This window comes from Canis lupus, chromosome 23 (assembly GCF_003254725.2).
Source record: "Canis lupus dingo isolate Sandy chromosome 23, ASM325472v2, whole genome shotgun sequence".
Classification (NCBI taxonomy): Eukaryota; Metazoa; Chordata; class Mammalia; order Carnivora; family Canidae; genus Canis; species Canis lupus.
Window position 1 is genome coordinate 11,021,400 of NC_064265.1, and position 19,933 is coordinate 11,041,332.

The 19,933-nt window shown below is 39.0% G+C and overlaps 1 protein-coding gene and 1 pseudogene across 6 annotated transcripts in view; both read right to left on the bottom strand.

Moving 5' to 3' along the window:
- Positions 1-19,933, bottom strand: part of ULK4 (unc-51 like kinase 4) — a 593,349-nt gene that overhangs the window by 365,986 nt on the left and 207,430 nt on the right. The window lies entirely within an intron of this gene.
- Positions 8,088-8,784, bottom strand: LOC112668712 (60S ribosomal protein L10a-like; annotated as a pseudogene).

Consider the following 19,933-nt stretch of genomic DNA (forward strand, 5'->3'; position numbering starts at 1 on the left):
GGAGCTCCCAGGAACAGGCAACACACAATCACTGTGGCTGGGAGCTTCCAAGACAAGAGTAGCAACTCCAAGAACTTCTTAATTACTTGGCACTGTTCCCTCAGCCCAATCCAAGGAGTGAGACCTGAAAATACCAAGGATGGGGAAACTCATCTTCCTTTTCTGCCAGCAAGAGGGGTTGCCTGACATCTCTCTGCCCAGCCTTACCATCTGTCCAACAGCTTTTCCGAAGTGAAAGATTATGGCGTCTTCTCCAAGATGAGTATTTCAAACATACCCTCTAATCATAATCTCTCTTGATCCTACTTGCACATTCTTCCACTGTGACCATTCCTCAACTTCAGGGAAACTTCTAAATGAATCCATGACATTTTCTTCCAATCCATCAGCTTCCTCTTTTCTTCACTTACTTCCAACTTCGACTATATCCCATCATCTATCATTTCATTACTCTTTTGTCCTCTTTCCTTTGCAGCCACCTAGCCAAATGAACTCTGGATCAATCCAATGATCTGCTTTCTGGATGCCTGAGAGAAGGCTACTGAAGCTAAACTCTACGATAAATGTGTGGCACCACTACTGAATGGCCCAGAGCAGTATCAGCAATCTGACTACATTTCATTGGTCAATATATTCTCAGTCTATTTTCAAATTTTTCTTTTCTTCAAATCCCCAAGTGTTCACTCTCTCATGAGACTCTAAGCGAGTGATTTTACCTCCTATTGTACAAAGAAAATAGAAAGCATCATGAAGGAACTCTCCTTCCTAATTCTCAATAAGTGCGCCTACTGTGCATTCCATCATAACCACATTTCCTCCCATTCCAACAATGGCCCTATCTCTTCTTCCCCCTAGGCTTTAGATTTCATTCTCTCTCACCCTTTCAGAACCTTAAAACTGCCAATTACTCATTTTCCCTTTTATATATTTACTCTCTCTCATTTAACAAAATACTTTTCATGTTCTTCTAGCAACTTCCTCATTGCCTCTCTAGACCCCTTCTTATCAAACCTCTAAAGAGAAATCTCTACCTAACACTTCCATAGCTCCTTCTACTTATTATTCAACCCACCCAAGTCTGACTCAAAAGGGCGCTACTCATCACTTGACAACCTCCATGAGATCAAATCCAGGGAACACCTGTCAACAACATTCAACATTCAACACTGTTGTCACTCTTCCTGTTCCTCCATATATCATGACACCATACTTTCCTAGTTTTCTTCTCTAACTTCTTTAGTTGGTCCTTCTCTATGTCTTTGGTTGACCCATGCTCCTAAATGCTCAAGTTTATCAAGACTCAGTTCTATGGGACCCTGGGTGGCTCAGTGGTCAAGCATCTGCCTTTGCTTCAGGTCATGATCCTGGGGTCCTGGGATTGAGTCCCACATCAGGCTCCCCGTAGGGAGCCTGCTTCTCCCTCTGCCTATGTCTATGCCTCTTTCTCTCTCTAATGAATAAATAAAATCTAAAAAACAAACAAACAAAAAAAAAGATTCAATTCTAGATCCACTGCTCTTTTCTTAGTACCATTTGACCCAGGTAATCTCATCCCCACCAATGATTTGATCTTCCAATTACATATCTGCAGCCTAAACCTGATCTCTAAGCTACAGACTTATATAGCCCACTGCTGATTTGACTTTTGCTCTTGTCTCAAAGGCATTTCAAAATCTACATATCCCAGATAAACATGATGATCATCCCAACAAACCTGGTTGTCTTTCAGAACATAATGTCCCATTATGTAAGGCATCACTCTCTACCTTATCAAACAAACCAGAAACCTAAGAGTCATCCTTATTACCTCCCTTCCTCTTACTTCCCACACCAAGTCAATCATTAAATGCTCCCTTACACTATTCCACTCCCAGTCATGTGCAAGCTTCCATACTGCCTTCTCCTGGGCATCTATAGTAGCCTCTGAGCTACCATATATCCTTCTAACCCTTATACACCCTACATCTATGTGGATCTTGCCCATCAAGTTGCTCCTGCATGTAAAGCCTTTCAATGGAATCCCACTGTCCTTAACACGGGTGTTCTTACAACTCTCTATCATGATCTTCAAGACCTGTAAGGTCTGGCCCCCGACTACATCTCCAGGTTTGGCTTACTTTCTTCCCCTCCAGTTACACTGGTCTTCTTCCAGCCCCTCTCCCCTTCCCCAGCAACAAGGTATTGCCTCTCTGCCTCCAGGGCCCTTCTATTCTCTCCTTGCCAGTGAACTCCTACACATACTTCATTATTCACTGCAATGATGTTTCCCTTAAATTAAATCTCTCAACAATATAGTCTCAGAACACAGAATACCTGAAGGCTCTTACTCAAGTACAATTTTATAATGTATTTTTGATTATCTGATAATGTTTATCATCCCAGAAAATTCAAAAATACCTTAGGGCAAGAACTATATCTGATTTTGCTCACCACATCTTTCTACTTCTAGGCACAGTTCCTGATATGAAATCAGTGCCCCATAAGTATTAAGCTGACTAGACACATATTGCTGTTGAAAGTACTCTAAGACTTTACCTAGTTCTCTGAAGCAATTCTTTGGTCTTTATTTTTCTCAAGATCTTTTTCTTAATTCTACTGTTTGATGTGTTTGACATTTATATTGCTGGCTTACATAAGAAGTAGGAAATGAATATTTTTAAGAAGAGCTTTTTCTCAGGAAGAGATACCATAAGTAAAATCAAAAGACAAAGGAAGGAAAAATATTCTCCCATTTGATTCATCAAAGGATGAATGGATAAAGAAGATGTGGTATACAAATACAATAGAACATTATGAAGCATAAGAAGGAAATCCTGACATCTGAGACAACATGGATGGATTTTGAGGGTACTGTGCTAAGTGAAATAAGCCAGACAGAGAAAGAAAATACTGCATGGTAACACTTTTATGTGGAATCTAAAAAAACAAAAACAAAAAAAAAGTCACACTCATAGAAACTGAGAGTAAAAATGTAGTTGCCAGATGCTGGAGGTGGGGGGAAATAAGGAGAGGTAGGTAAGAGGGTACCTTTCCTCATACCTTTCTCATAGAGCTTTCCTCTATGAGAGCAATAAGGAGGGGGAAATAAGGAGGGGTAGGTAAGAGGGTACCTTTCCTCATACCTTTCTCATAGAGCTTTCCTCTATGAGAGCAATAAGGTCAGGGGATCTAATGTAAAACACGGTGACTATAGTTGAGAACACTATCTTGTATAACTGAAATTTACTAAGAGAGTAGAACTTAAATGCTCTCAAAAAAAAAAAAAACGGCAAATCTGTGAGGTGGTGAATGTGTTAATTAGCTAGATGAGGGAGTCCTTTCACAATGTATCAAATTACCACAATCTATACTTTAAATATCATATAATTTTATATGTCATTTATACCTCAATAAAGCTGAATTTCTTTTAAAAAGATAAATTAGGGGAAAATATTTCTAATTCATATCACAAAAGGCTATTTTACACATACATACACACAGATATATATATCTATATACAGATATATATCTATATCCCTATATGTATGTATGTATGTATGTGTGTGTGTGTGTGTGTGTATATATATATATATATATGCCTCCCAGGTATCAATTAGAATAAAACTAAGTAGCCAAGAGAAAAAAAATGAAGGATAGGAAAAGGTAGTACACAGAGAAAATAATATAAATATCCCAAGCAAAAAGATGTTATACTTTGCCTATAATAAGAGAAATGTACAGTTGGCCCTTGAACAAGGTAGGGGTGCCCCTGGCATAGTTGAAAATCCACATAAAATTTTTGATCCCCTCACCTGAAAAAACTAAATTACTAATATTGGGACCACAATAAATCACTCTTTACTGTGATATGCAATTTACCTCAGAGGTGAACTGCTGCTCAAACACGGAAGACTAGTGTCACATGACATTAAGCAGATACTCTCAACACCTCAACTCACTGCAACTGCAAAAGGAAGTAGCCACAAAATTCTTACAGTAATACAGTATGTGCTACAGTTAATTTTATGTCACTATGATTTAATACTGCATCATTACATTTGTTTCTCTCAACTACAAATGGCACCCTGTATAATCTGTATACTAAGTTTTGATAAATTTTAATATTTTTAAAAATATTTATCTACTTATTTTAGAGAGCAAGCGAGCGCACACATGAGTGGGAGGAAGGGCAGAGGGCAGGAGAAAAGGGGAAGCAGACTCCCTGCTGAGCACGCAGCTCTAAGAGGAGCTCAATCCTAGGACCAAGATCACAACTTGAACCAAAACCTGGAGTTGGATACTTAACCAACGAAGCCACCAAGTGCCCCAAATTTTTCTACTTTTTATGATAGATTTATATGTATTTTATGGCAGTAAATAATAAAACAGACTAGTATCTACATATATTTTATACATTCATGACATACTCAATTTTTTTCAATATTCCTATGCTATGTGCTTCATCTGTTTTTTCAAGTTGTCACAAATCTCCAAAAAAATTTCCAGTCTTATTGAAAAAAATCTTCATATAAGTGGACTCATACAGTTCAAACTCATGTTGGTCAAGGGTCAACTGTATATTAAAATAACTCTTTTTTTGCCCTCAAATGGCCAAATGCAGAAAGTTTGATAGCAAAGACTACCATCAAGACTTGAGAACACTAACACCCTAGTACTACTACTGGTGGAAGTATAACGACACAAATCCCATAGAGAGCAGATTGGTAGTACCTTCAAAATTAAAAATCTAGCAAATCTACCTCTAGGAAGAAATTATTACATATATACTTGTATACATGTGACACACTTATATTTTCCTGCCTTTAATAGGAAGATACTGAGGAGGAAGATGCCAAACAAAAGAGGGCTGATTGAATAAAATATGGTCCATCATTATACTGTAACTATCAAAAAAGCCAAGGAAGCTCTCTATATACTACAGGGAAAGAACTACATATAAGATACATTCATTGTTGAGTAAAACAAGCAAAGTTCAAAACAGTGTTTTTTTGTGTGTGAAAAGAGAAAAATAAGATCTATCATCACATTTGCTTGGATAGAAACTACTCTGGAAGGAAACATAAGCCATAAGCAACTAATAATAATGCTTAATTTTGCATGATGGTGCTCTGGGGCTATGGAACATGAGGTGGAATGTATCTCTCACTTTTGATTTTTTTTTTTTTTTTGGTTTTTGAACCATGGACACAAGTTATCTACTCAAAACATGAAGTAATATCATTATCCTACAGAGTCCATTTTTTTAAGTCACAGGAATAAAAAGCACAGCATGGGGAACATAGCCACTGATGCCATAAAAGTGTTGTATGGCAACGGATGGGAGCTACACTTGTGATGAGCACAGGATAATGTACAGAGCTACTGAATCACTATGTCGTTTACCTGAAACTAATGTAACATTGTTTGCCAACTATACTCAGAAAAAAAAAAAAAAAAAAAAAGACAGACAGACAGAAAAGTTGTTTAGGTAATGTAATTCTCAATACACAAGATACTCTACCAAATGATAAATAATGCTAAGTACAGGCAAAGAGACTACTCCTCTTGGTAAGATCTATAGAGATATGCTTTCTCATAGTGCCAAGCATCAAGATAACTTTTAAAATAGTAGACCAACAATAGTACCACAGCAGTACCCCAAAAGTTTATTATAGTCCCTGGCCCATTATGATTTCTAGATTTTTTTTCTCCTTTCCTTCAGGAGGGTTATTTCATCTAACAATATTAAGATGGAGGTATCACCCAAACCTGTATATATTTCCCTGCAGCACTATCTAAAACTGTGATCCTCAACAAATTTATTAAACTCTTAAAAGCTTCAGTTCTTTAATTATAAATAAGATAATACTGCCTGTGTTGTAAGAGACTGCTGTGAGGATTCAATGAGCTAGTAGCCTGGAGTAGGACACACAGTCAATTCTCAAGAAATGGTAGCCAGTACTACTAATTATTGTTATTACTAATATTAATAATTATTATTACCCCTACCACCAAACTCAAAAAACTGCTTTCTTGAGTGCATGGGTCTTAAGAGAAGGAACCCAGAGGGCAAATTACTACTCATCCTACTCCCTTACTCACAAATCATCATGTTAGAAAATCTTGCCTCTAGCTTCCTCTGCATTTGGAACCCTGCCTCAAGTGATTACAATAAGAGAGAGTGTACTGTCTTTCTGTAGAAGATGTGGAAATACAGGTCATTAAAACTTTACTACTCCTTTTGATCTAAGAAAAAATGTAAACATTTTCTGTAAGGAATAAAATAGCTATCAGGTCCGTTTTGTTTTAAATGAACATACAGAACGTACTGCTATTTATTTACCCACTCTTTTACTAAAAGACATTATGGCTGCTGTCAGCTTTTTTTCTTACAGACCATTCTGCTGTGAACACTGCTGCATCTATCTCCTGGAGTACAGGGGCAAGAGTAGCTGAGGTATGTATATAGGAACAGAAGCATGAAAGTTCCACATCACTGCACTGCCCCACTGCTTCCCAAAGTGGCTGTCCTAATGTACTCCCAACAGCCAGGTAGGAGTTGCCTCTGAGTTACAAGCTCATCGATATCTACTGGTGACAGATTTCACCTTTACCGATCTATATCTTGTGGTTTTCATTTGAATTTTCATCCTAATTAACACAGTAAGCATATTTTTGTATTTCTTTATTCATACTTCCTCTTTTGTGAAATACCTGTTCAGGTGTTTTGCTCATTTTCCCACTGAGTTTTCAATCTTTTGTTACTGACTTAGAGGCATTATTTATATGGTTTAGATTTACCCTCTTCCCCTTCTTTTTTCTTCTTTTTCTTTCTTCTCCTTCTTTTGGTCTTTCCCACTGGAGTCTTCAATTCATTGGAAACTGATTTATCATATGGATTGGGAAGGAATCCAAATCCATTACTCTTTCAGGTAGATAACCACTTGCCTGGTACTAACTAAAAAGGCACTTCTAAAACTAAGTGTGAAAGAGGAAGAGTAAAATAACAAATATGTGGCAAAATATGATTCAAAAGCAACTGATCCCTAAATTACCTCCCCTACCCAATGAATCTAGGTGACTGTCACTGAACTTGTACCCAGGCACTTACTGAAATCTGGAGGTTTATTCTCCAGAGAAAGTAAAACAGGATATTTCTAGATTGGGAGAAAGTAGACCAAAGCAACAAGACCACTGCCTAAGTGCAAACGGAGAGACTAAATGAGTTCCCACTAGGGCTTCCAGCCCCCTTCCACAAACAGGCTCCTAGGATTCTGTCAGCCAGGTCCCTGCTTTCCAGCTGACGACTAGAATGTTCTTTATGCTCTTTAGCAAAACTAGCCCAAAACAAACATATCAGAAATATTAATGCTGAAGTTTCACATTTAAAAATGCCTACACAGATGATCTTAGTGTGACACTCAAAGTCAAGAAAATTTGTCCATGCACTGAGAACTTCTAAAACAGGCTGTCATTCCTTCAACTCTTAACTATGACCAAACACTGCCACTTATCTGCAGGTATGATTTTGCTTGACATTATATATTTGCTGATATTCATCTGTATGTACTCTTTTTCATTGTTGTATAGTATTCCAGTATATGGACCTACCACAATTTATTCATTGCTGATGGATGTTGGAGCTGTTTTAATTTATGAATAGTGCTAAGAATATCTTATGCTGGCACATGTAAGCATTTCTATTGTATCTACACCTGTAAGCAAAATTGCTGGATCACAAAGCATTCCTAGATTCAGTTCAGTAGACACAGCTGATGATCAGTTTTCCCAAAGTGATTAGGAAAATTTACACTCCAAGAGGCAAATATAAGAATTATAGTTTCTCTACATTTTTGTCAAAATCTGCATGATCAGGCTCTATAATTAGAGCCATTCTGGTGGGTATCCACTGATATGTCATCACAATCCAACTGAATTTTCCTGATGACTAACAGGTTATGCATCTTTTTGTGTGTTAAACGGCCACTTGGAAATGACTTTTGTAAACTTCCTGTTTAAGTCTTGTGTTCATTTTAATTAAATTTTTAATTTTATTATTTTAATTAATTAATTTTTAATGGTAGGACTAGGATCTATTAAACTGTGTCTTAGTAAAGGTGCTGGGGCTTGCCCATGGTGGTCTTGATGTATAAAGCCCAGACATTTTGCCAATTCTTCTTGAGCAATGACACTAGGAAATTGACAGCTAAGTGGATGTTGTACACGAGCTCATCATCTATCATCTTCACGTGGCCAACAGCCACTGCCAGACATAGCACCTTCTTCATCTGGAATTTGATGGTGGACTTCACTTCATCCACTTTGGCCACCATGTTCTCACTGTGGGTAAGCAAGGAAGAGAACTTGCCAGATTTATTCAGGCCTGGACCTAGGATTTGTGGGATCTGCTTGATCAGAGATTCTGAAGCCAAAAAGGCAACATATTTCTTGGCCAACTTCTTGACTAGTTTTTTTTTTTTTTTTTATTCTTGTTGAGTTTCTTCAGCACCTCAATGTCCATGTGGGGAACATCCACTGCCTTGGCCTCATCACAGTGCTGCTGCTCCCCCAAAACACACATGGAGAACTTAGGGCAGGGGGTGGACTTAAGCCTCACGGTGCCTGAGAAGCGTTTGTCCTTCTGAGGGTCATAGTTCTTCAGGCTGATCTGCAGCTCCACCATCTCCAGAAACTTCCGGCACTTGCACTGGTTCCCGGGCAGGACCTCCCGCACTGCCTTGTACAGGGTGTCGTGGGAGACTTCGCTGCTCATGGTAGCTCACACCACAGTAACCGGAAAAGAGAGCCCTTTTTTTAAAAAGATTTTATTATTATTTGAGACAGACAGAAAACAAGCAGGGAGGACGATCAGAGGGAGAGGGAGAAGCAGGCTCCCCGCTGAGCAGGGAGTGTGATGTGGGGCTCCATCCCAGGTGGAGATCACTACCCCAGCCAAAGGCAGACACTTAACTGAGCTACCCAGGTACCCTCTGTGTTCATTTTCCTATTGGGTAATCCCCTTTCAGTTCTTTAGATATTGTAATTAAGAGCCCATTGTTAATATCTTCTCCCATTCTGTAGGTTGTCTTTTAGTTTTGTTGACTGTATCCTTTGCTGTGCAAAAGCTTATCTTGATGAAGTCCCAATAGTTCATTTTTGCTTTTGTTTCTTTTGCATTCGTGGATGTATCTTGCAAGAAGTTACTGTGGCCGAGTTCAAAAAGGGTGTTGCCTGTGTTCTTCTCTAGGATTTTGATGGACTCTTGTCTCACATTTAGATCTTTCATCCATTTTGAGTTTATCTTCGTGTATGGTGAAAGAGAGTGGTCTAGTTTCATTCTTCTGCATGTGGATGTCCAATTTTCCCAGCACCATTTATTGAAGAGACTGTCTTTCTTCCAATGGATAGTCTTTCCTCCTTTATCGAATATTAGTTGACCATAAAGTTCAGGGTCCACTTCTGGGTTCTCTATTCTGTTCCATTGATCTATGTGTCTGTTTTTGTGCCAGTACCACACTGTCTTGATGAGCACAGCTTTGTAGTACAACCGGAAATCTGGCATTGTGATGCCCCCAGATATGGTTTTCTTTTTTAAAATTCCCCTGGCTATTCGGGGTCTTTTCTGATTCCACACAAATCTTAAAATAATTTGTTCTAACTCTCTGAAGAAAGTCCATGGTATTTTGATAGGGATTGCATTAAACGTGTATATTGCCCTGGTTAACATTGACATTTTCACAATATTAATTCTGCCAATCCATGAGCATGGAATATTTTTCCATCTCTTTGTGTCTTCCTCAATTTCTTTCAGAAGTATTCTATAGTTTTGAAGGTATAGATCCTTTACATCTTTGGTTAGGTTTATTCCTAGGTATCTTATGCTTTTGGGTGCAATTGTAAATGGGATTGACTCCTTAATTTCTCTTTCTTCAGTCTCATTGTTAGCAAATGACGTATCAGATAAAGGGCTAGTTTCCAAGATCTATAAAGAACTTCTTAAACTCAACACCAAAGAAACAAACAATCCAATCATGAAATGGGCAAAAGACATGAACAGAAATCTCACAGAGGAAGACAAACACATGGCCAACACGCACATGAGAAAATGCTCCGCATCACTGGCCATCAGGGAAATATAAATCAAAACCACAATGAGATACCACCTCACACCAGTGAGAAAGGGGAAAATTAACAAGGCAGGAAACCACAAATGTTGGAGAGGATGCGGAGAAAAGGGAACTCTCTTACACTGTTAGTGGGAATGTGAACTGGTGCAGCCACTCTGGAAAACTGTGTGGAGGTTCCTCAAAGAGTTAAAAATAGACCTGCCCTATGACCCAGCAATTGCACTGTTGGGGATTTACCCCAAAGATTCAGATGCAATGAAACGCCGGGACACCTGCACCCCGATGTTTCTAGCAGCAATGGCCACAATAGCCAAACTGTGGAAGGAGCCTCAGTGTCCATCGAAAGATGAGTGGATAAAGAAGATGTGGTTTATGTATACAATGGAATATTACTCAGCTATTAGAAATGACAAATACCCACCATTTGCTTCAACATGGATGGAACTGGAGGGTATTATGCCGAGTGAAGTCAGTCGGAGAAGGACAAACATTATATGTTCTCATTCATGTGGGGAATATAAACAATAGTGAAAGGGAATATAAGGGAAGGGAGAAGAAATGTGTGGGAAATATCAGAAAGGGAGACAGAACGTAAAGACTGCTAACTCTGGGAAACGAACTAGGGGTGGTAGAAGGGGAGGAGGGTGGGGGGTGGGAGTGAATGGGTGACGGGCACTGGGGGTTATTTTGTATGTTGGTAAATTGAACACCAATAAAAAATAAATTTAAAAAAAGTAAAAAAAAAAAAAAAAGAGCCCATTGTTGATTATATGTATGACAAATACCTCCTTGTACCCTATGTCTTATCTTGTTATTCTCTTAATGATGTCTTTTGATGAACAGAAGTTCCTAATTTTAAGGTAATTTAATCTACCAGTGTTTTCCTTCCTGATAGTGCTTTTGTGTCCTATTAAAAAAAAAAATCTTGGTCTACTCCAAGGTCATGAAGATATTTGCTATCTATTGGAAGCTTTATTGTTTAAGTAACATTTTTATATTATACATGCAATCTACCAGAATTGACATTTTTGTACAGTGTAACTTAATACACTCTCTATAAACTGATATCCAAAATAATCCAGCACCATCTATGTAAAAACCATCTCCCACTGCCTTCCCCCTATCTCTTCTGTTCTTCTCCATGTTTTCTATCCTATCTCTCTATCCTGATCCCCCTTCACTTCAGCAGATTAATTCTCTCTTCAGCTGTGCCTAATCCACTGAGCTCCTACTTTCAGTTATTTTATTTTTCAGTTCTGGAATCTCCATTTTTATTCACTGTTATCTTGTGGTTTTTGTTTTTTGTTTTTGTCATATTATCTTATCTCCTCATAGGCCTGATTACTTTCTATTGAGAGTTAGATTCTATACATGAAAACTGGAAGAATATTTTGAGGCCAAGGATTAGACTTCACCAGACAGGATTTAAGCTTGCATCTGGAAGGCAGCTGGTGTATCAATGAGCCTGGATCACCTGAAACCACTCAGAGATTGAGATGATTCAAAAGTGGGCTTCTTTCCTTGTTCCAGGAAATCCTTTATATAAATAACAAGCAGTCCAGAGACAGAAAACAGAGAAGGTATAAATGTTTATCTACTGGAAATCAGGAGAGCAAAAAGAAATCCTGCCAAAATTCACAGAGTATCAAAAAAGCAAATTAACTCTTGTCTGTAAGCAACTGATTTTTCCTCAGCATTTAAATTCTGTTACAAAATGTAATTATGTTTTACCTATCATAGCTTGAAAAATCTCTTTTTATAAGGCAAAAACTACTCAAATAGTTTCTCAACACTAGCACAGACTTTTAACACATAAGAAAATATCCATTCCCTCTGCTGGGAGAAATAAAAAACTGATGGGATCCATAACAATATCAAACTAACTCTAAAATGACACTCCATTTCTTTGTGCTCTCCCCAGCGCCTTCCCATTACAGGATGTGTTTACACAGGCTATAGTAGGATAGACTGACTTTACTGACAATGGAACATTAGCTCCTAAAAGAATTCACATTCTATGAAGAAAATAAAATGTGGGAACATTTGAGTGTAGTGTCCATAAACACTTTACAGTTGCTCTACAACAAAACTGTAAATGGTATTTCTTAGGCATTCTACAAAGAGATCAAGTTTAAAGGATCAACACTCTGAACTATAATCCAAGTAAACCACAAATAAGTAAGATCCACTTCTCTTCCCCTCCCCCACTACCTTTAATAGAATTATTTCTGCCCAGGACATGTCTGCTTCCCAATCTACTGCCTGCCCCCCATTTCCTTCTATTTACCACTATGATTCATTCCCAGTAATGTGACCACAATTTTACTTCCATCTCCCAAGGAATCTTTATGCTCATTCCACACACACTTCCACCTTTATGCTTCCCTCATCTGCCTCATGCTGTACCACTAGGCTTCTATAGCTAAACTTGACATGCCCTAAATTCATTCATATCTCCTGTACTTACATCAGTGCAGTACCTTCAGTAAAATGAGCTCAATGAGTACAAGGATAATGATATTCATTTATTCATTCAATTTATTCACATTCATTACAGTGTCCACTACGTGCTCAGCATTTTTCTAGATGGTGAGGATATGGATCGTGGAATATACATTTGAGTGGGAAGAAGACAATTAACAAATAAATAACTACAAGATACTTTACAAGGTGATAAGTCCTAAAAGAAAGTTAAAGAAGAGTAAAACAATTAGTTCCTTGCCAGAGAAGGCGTCTCTGACAGGATGACATTTAAGCAGAGAGCAGAAGGAGTGAAGAAATGAGCAACGTGGAGGCCAGCACAAAATGTTCCAGGCCGTTGGGAAGGCACATGCAACATCCCAAAAGCAAGCATGTGCTTAGTGTGTTCTGATGTGGCTGGAGCACAGCGAAAGAAAAGATCAGAGAGGCAGACTCTAGATCTTGTGAGACATTAGAGGCCATGGTAAGAAACTTGAATTTCACTCTCAATGAGAAGGAATGGCATTATCTGATTGTGGGTTAAAGACAGCGCTCTGGATACTGTGGGAAGGACAGATTACTCAAATGTAAAGAAGAAATACCAGTTAAGAGGCAACTGTAATTGCTCAAATGAGAAATTGTGTTGGCTTTTATGGGGATGGTAGTGTATAAATGGTGTCAATTGATGAGATTCTAGGTATTTTAAGGTACAAATAATTAGACTTGCTATTGCTTAGATGCAAGATGTGAAAGAGAGAAGCCAGGAATAACTCCATGTAACTAAACAACTGGGAATAACTCTATGTAATTAAACAACTGAGAATAGCAGAGCTGCCACTTATTGAGAGGGGTAGAGACTAATGGAATTGCAAGTCTGGACAAGTGTAGATATCAACAAAAACATATGTTACTCAGATTTGGGATGGAATAACTAGATAATACTACTGAGCGTGTTGAGTGTTATTGAGATGGTAGAGTCTGGGAGTGGAGATGGAGTTGGAAAGCAGGTCTGGTTGGTACATATTAACTTGAAGATTCCTCTTAGGCATGCCACTGAACATTGAACACTTGGCGATCGTATAAGCCGGGAGTGGGAAGAGGTCATTTAAGGTGCCTACCTGCAGATAAAAGGTTTTGAAGCCACTGGATTGGATGATCACCTCAGGACAATAATGAGAGGGAAACAAGGAGGGCCAGGAATGAAGCAGAGTGGGGAGAATCAGCTAAGAGAGCCTGAGGTGGAAAGAAAACAAGGATTGTCTGTTAAGTTCATACTGTGAGCTCCATAACTACAAAGGTAAATTCTAAGTCCAGGTGGCAAGTTGAACCCAAGTATTTTACTTCCCATGTTTTCATCTTCCCACAGGAAGTCCACTGTAGCCCTAAAAACAGGAAACTGTATCACCATTCACAGCCAGAGCCTTGAAAGAATTTCCTAAAGATGATGGTGCAGGTACAAGTGCAGCAAGGGAAGGCCCAAGTGCCCAGAATAGAAAACCTGCCTGGGGAAGTGGGGAAAACCCCAGTAGTACACTAAACTCTAAATGGCAGGGGAAAAAGACATAGAGGCTGACAAGGGGAAGTAAGTTTCTCAACCCTATGAATGACTCTTAAAGGAACTGCATACCAGCCAACTTTGCACAAAGGCCATGCTAACTAAAAGGAGAAGGAACACAGAGTTTTGTAAAAAGGAAGGAAACATTTATCTTTGTCTTTCCATCAAGGTAAGTGTACTCTTTAACCTGCTCACCTGTTTCCCACATCTCCCCACCTCCCTCCCCTCTAGCAACCAGCAGTTTGTTCTCTATAGTTAGGAGTCTGGTTTCTTGGTTTGTCTTTTTTAATTTGCTCCTTTGTTGTTCTTAAATTCCATGAGTGAAATCATATGGTATTTGTCTTTCACTGGCTGACTTGACTCAGCATTATACTTTCTAGCTCCATCTACACTGTAGCAAATGGTGATACTTCATTCTTTTTATGGCTGAATAATATTCCAGTGTGTGTGTACACCACATCATCTTTATCCATCATCAGTCGACGGACACTTGGGCTGCTTCCACAGTTTGGCTATTATAAATAATGGTACAATAAATACGGGGGTGCATGCATCCATATCAGTGTTTTTGCATTTTTTGGGTAAATAGCCAGTAGTGTGATTATTCGATTGTAGGGTAATTCTATTTTTAATTTTTTGAGGAACCTCCATACCATTTCCCACAGTGGCTATACTGTGGTTGCATCCCCACCAACAGTGCACAAAGTTTTCTTTTTCTGCACATTCTCAATAACACCTGTTGTTTATTGTGCTCTTGATTTTAGCCATTCTGACAGACAGGAGTGAAGTGACAGTTCATTGTAGTATTTGTTCACTGTAGTTTTGATTGCATTTCCCTAATGATGGGCAATGGTGAGCATCTTTTCACGTGACTATTGCTCATTTGGATATCTTCTTTGGAGAAATGTCTGTTCATGTCTTTCATCCACTTTTTAATTGGATTATTTGTTTTGGGGGTATTGTTTTGAGCTGTATTAGTTCTTTTTATATCTTGGATACTGTTTATCAGCTATGTCCTATGAACAATTCTTAAAGGAACCACATACCAGCAAACCTGGTACAAGGGCCATGCTAACTAAAAGGAGAAGGAGCACAAGATTGTGGGAAGGAAATTTTTTAAAGCAAAGGAATGACTCGATGAAAAGTGGCATATTAAAGACTATTAATCTGGTAGTGGCAGGAAGGATGAGAAAGGGAGTAAACCAGACAGGCAATTAGATGTGACATGTGTACGAGTGGAAGATAAACAGAAAGGAACTCAAGAAGAACAGACTGCCTGGAAATGGTGCAAATAGGAGACAAGATTCCCATAATCTATTCCTGAGAGAATGGCACCTACACACTGTGGGAAGGTGATTAGATAGGTTTTAAAAATGGAGAAGACACACACCTTGTTTTAATTTAATCCATGCCCTTCCTTGAAGATGCCTGCACTCCCTGACCATCTTTAGAACCTCCCAGCCCTGGGACATCTCCACTCCCTTCAAGTTCTGCTGAATTCACTGTGCCCATCAAAAGCATTGCTCCATTGTCTGTTTCTACTGTGGATCTTCCCACACTACTGCCATATGTTGCAAACTGGGGATATCCATCTCATTCAGATTCATCCTAGACAACTTCACAATTGGTTCCTTGCTGCAGCTGTATAGTATTTCCAGAGAACCAAAACACTTTACGTTGCTTCACTACACACTAAGCCCATTTTTTACCTATATACTGTACATTCTTGAACTCATAATTGGTATGTTCCCCCATACAGCAAAAATTTGTATTTTAAATAGGAGATGCATTTTTCTCCCATCTCCTTGTCTGAACACTCAGCAAAGCATCCAATTTAAAACTTCTGTTCATAATTAAAGCTACTGTCTCTCAGTTTAGGGTAGCCAGGTAATAAATGGTGTTTTGGCCCAAATTCAAATTGCATTCACCAAACATATCTACAAACCTAATCAGTGATTATTTCTTCAGTTCCTAAATTTATAACTGGGACAAACTCAGCAACTAGCAGAATCCATTCACTGGCTATCTGATCTGTGCTGTGAGTGCTATTATGATCAGAAGGGATACATGGCAGTGTCTGGCATGTCCTCTAACAAGATAGTAAGCCATACCAGCAGAAAACCAAACCACAGAAATTATACCAATAGCAAAAAACTGAAAGGTGCAGAGGTGATAAAATCTATTATGTCCCCATTTAAACTTCCTAGTGGGCCAGTGCAGAATCTTAGAAAATGACTATGATAGATCTTGAATGACTCAAGGTTATCCAAAATATGAACCGGCTGTGACTCCAGCTGCAGCTGGGATTTAAGATTTAGTATCCGTCCTGGAACAAATCAACACAGCCCTGGAATTGTAGTTGCTACTGCCCTGACAAAGGCTCTTTTCTGTTATCAGTGTGGAAGAACCACCAGCATGCATCTGCTTTTACTTATCAGAGTAAACAGTAAATGTTCACTGCCTTGCCTTTGAGTTATGCCATTAAACAGTTTGCAAAGACCTAGATCATCTTGATGTCTACCCAACACCACACTTGTATGCTACTTTGTGGACATGAAGCTGATTGGACCTGAGGAACAGTTAGCAGCAGGTACTTCTGTTGGCTTAGTAAGACATATGAGAGATGGCTAAATCCCATAAAAAATCCATGGGCCTAATAGTCCTCAGTAAAGTTTCTGGGGCTCACTGGTCTAGAGCATGTTGGGGAATCCCTCCAAGTCAAAAACAAGTTATTGCGTCTTCTACGGACTATGACCAAAAGAGTGGGCTTTTGTGAACTTAGAAAGCAAAATATACCATCTTTGAATGTGTTCTTCATAACTAATTTTCTGAGCAATCTATTTAAAAACTTGCTAGTTTTGAGCAGGGTTGGTGTGAATAAGGGCTGTGCTGCACTTCCAACCTGCAGTGTGAGCTACTCTGCCACTCAGGCCTCATGACCTAACACAGCAAGTGATACTCTGAGTGTCTGTGGTACACAGTGGTGATAGAGGGAGCCCCAGGGAAGCACCAACAATATGCATGGATTACAACACACATATTTAGGGATTCTATGGTCTGAAGGGTTGTATACAACCAAAATACACATGTTGGAATCCTAACACCCAATGTGATGGTGTTAGAAAGTGACTAGGTCATCTTTGGGAGGTGATTAGGTCATGAAGGTAGAGCCCTCATGAATGGAATTTCCTTATAAAAGATCCCAAAGAGGTCCTTAGTTCCTTCCTCCATGTGAGGATACAAAGTCTGTGACTGGAAGCCTCATCCAACCATGCTGGCACCCTGCTGTCACACTTCTAGCCTCCACAACCATGTTTCTGTTGTTAATAAGCTACCCAGACTTTGGTATCTTGTTATAGCAACCCAAACAGACTAAGGAGTTTTAGAGCAAAGCCACATGCTCACCTGCAGATTACTATTCTTTTGAGAAACAGCTCCTGATAGAGAATGAATGCATGACTACTGACACCAAATTATCACGTCATCTGAGTTACCTTTCACTACCTGTATCATTAACCTGAAACACCAAGCCACTAGGTTGGGCATGCAGAGCAGTAATCAAGTAGATTGATCAGTATAAGAGACTGAGCTGGAACGGGGTCAGAATGTACTAGTAAGCTGCATAATTAGGTAGCTGAGATTCCTCTGACACACACTCTTCTGATTCCCGCCTTACCCCTGCTTCTTAATCTTGATTAAGAATTATCTATGACCAACTGACAGAAGAGAAAAAGCATTGAGCCACTCAATGGTTTGGTACAACATGCTGGCACCAAACTGAAGTACACTGCTGCAGTTTATAAACCGAATTGCAGGAGTTCCTAAAAAGGAAATCCTCCCCAGTTGGTAGAGCTTCAAATACATTTTGTTGTATTACATTTTTAAATTGAGATATAGCTACAAGTACAGATGCACACTGATTCATAGGCACTGGCTAACAGCTTAGGAGGATAGTCAGGGACTTAGAACAAGATATAAAGACTGATTAACAAGTGCTGAGAAAGGGGTATGTGGGGAGATGTCTCTGAATAGGCATAACACATGAAGACATCTCTGTACCATGTAGATGCCTTCAATGGGCATCCATGTCAGAAGAGGCTCTCAATAATCAGGTAGACAAGATAACTTGTTCTGCAAATGTCATTCATGACTCTCCAGCCACCCCAGGACTCGCTCATGCAAGGCCCACATGCAAAATGGCCAAGATGGCAACAGTGGAGGCTATGCATGGGCTCAGCAAAAGAAATGCTCCTCATCAACCATGACCTGGATATTGCCACTCCGGCCAACAAGAGAAGCCAATGCTGAGCCACCAGATTGGCCCCATTTCCTGGGGAGACCAACCAGTCATCTAGCAACAAGTAGGTTTATGGCAGAGGCAGTGAACTCTCCTTAATGGAATAGTTACATATCCTGGATACAGATTTGCTTTCTCTGCCCATAAGTGTCTGCCAGTGGCACCAAGCATGAATTTAAGAAATGCCTTATTTACCATACTGATAATCAATATAATACTACATCTGACCTGGGAACTTATTAAGAGCAAAAGAAGTGTGGTAATGTGTTCAAGTTTAATTCACTCATCTCAGCAAGCACCCCTCTAGCCAGGAGCCCCTGGCTTGGCTAAAAGGAGGAACGGCCTACTGGCAACTCATCATGGTGCAGCTGGGAAATAATGCAATAAAAAATTATGTTCTGGGGGTGCCTGGGTGGCTCAGTTGGTTAAGCGTCTGCCTTTAGCTCAGGTCGTGATCCCAGAGTCCCAGGATCAAGACCTGCATCAGGCTCCCTGCTCAGTGGCAAGTCTGCTTCTCCCTCTGCTCCTCACCCAGCTTGTGCTATCTCAAATAAATAAAATCTTTACCAAAAAAAAAAGAAAAAAAGAGTGAATGAATGAAGAAAAGAAAGAAAGAAAGAAAGAAAGAAAGAAAGAAAGAAAGAAAGAAAGAAAGAAAGAAAGAAAGAAAGAAAAAGAAAAACAAGCTAGCCTGTGTCCTGTCTTACAGCATTTCACAGGATTTCTTACTTCTCATCTCTATGACCCTGAGGCTCTGCTAGATTGGTTCCAAAGAAGGAAAGTTCCCACCAGAGGACACAACAATCCATTTTAGGTAATAAAGAGGGTTACTCTATTGGTTAAAAGTGAGTGGTCATGATTACATTGTAGACAGGGGCAACTAGAACCAGGGGATTCTGTAAAGAGCCTCTAGGCAATTCCATAATAACTAAAGTTAATGAAAATCTCAGCAAGCAAGAAAAGGTAGGCTCACTGAGGATTCATATCTTTCAGGTAGTTGACATGGTCAGAAAAGTACAAACCTGTGATGCAAGCTTATTTATAACAGTGTAACTACTGATTCAAAGGGATTCCTGACACACATTTTAAATGCCCTCAAAAAGGTAGCTTCAACAACTGGTTAAAAGTTGTCCTTTAATCTGTACTTTCAATATAAGACAGTGGTGTATTCTTTCCCTTAATATGACATTATGATAGGTAGAAATAGTGTTTGGTTATCATTTTAATTTGTATTTCTTTGATTCCTTGAGGCCAACTATCTGTATCTTTATGAATCTCTTTACAGTATATGGGTTAACTCTTTGTTATATATGATGCTGCATTTAAGATTTAAAAATTTATAAATAAAATTTTGTGCTAACAAAATCTGTAATTTGGGGAGTATATAAAAGTTTCTAATCTATATATAGTCAAACCATCAGTATTTCCTTTTATGGTTTCTTTCATTGCTTTTCTACTCAGAAGTTATTTTTGTCCATATTTAAACATATTTTCTTCCAGCTGTTTATAGTTCCT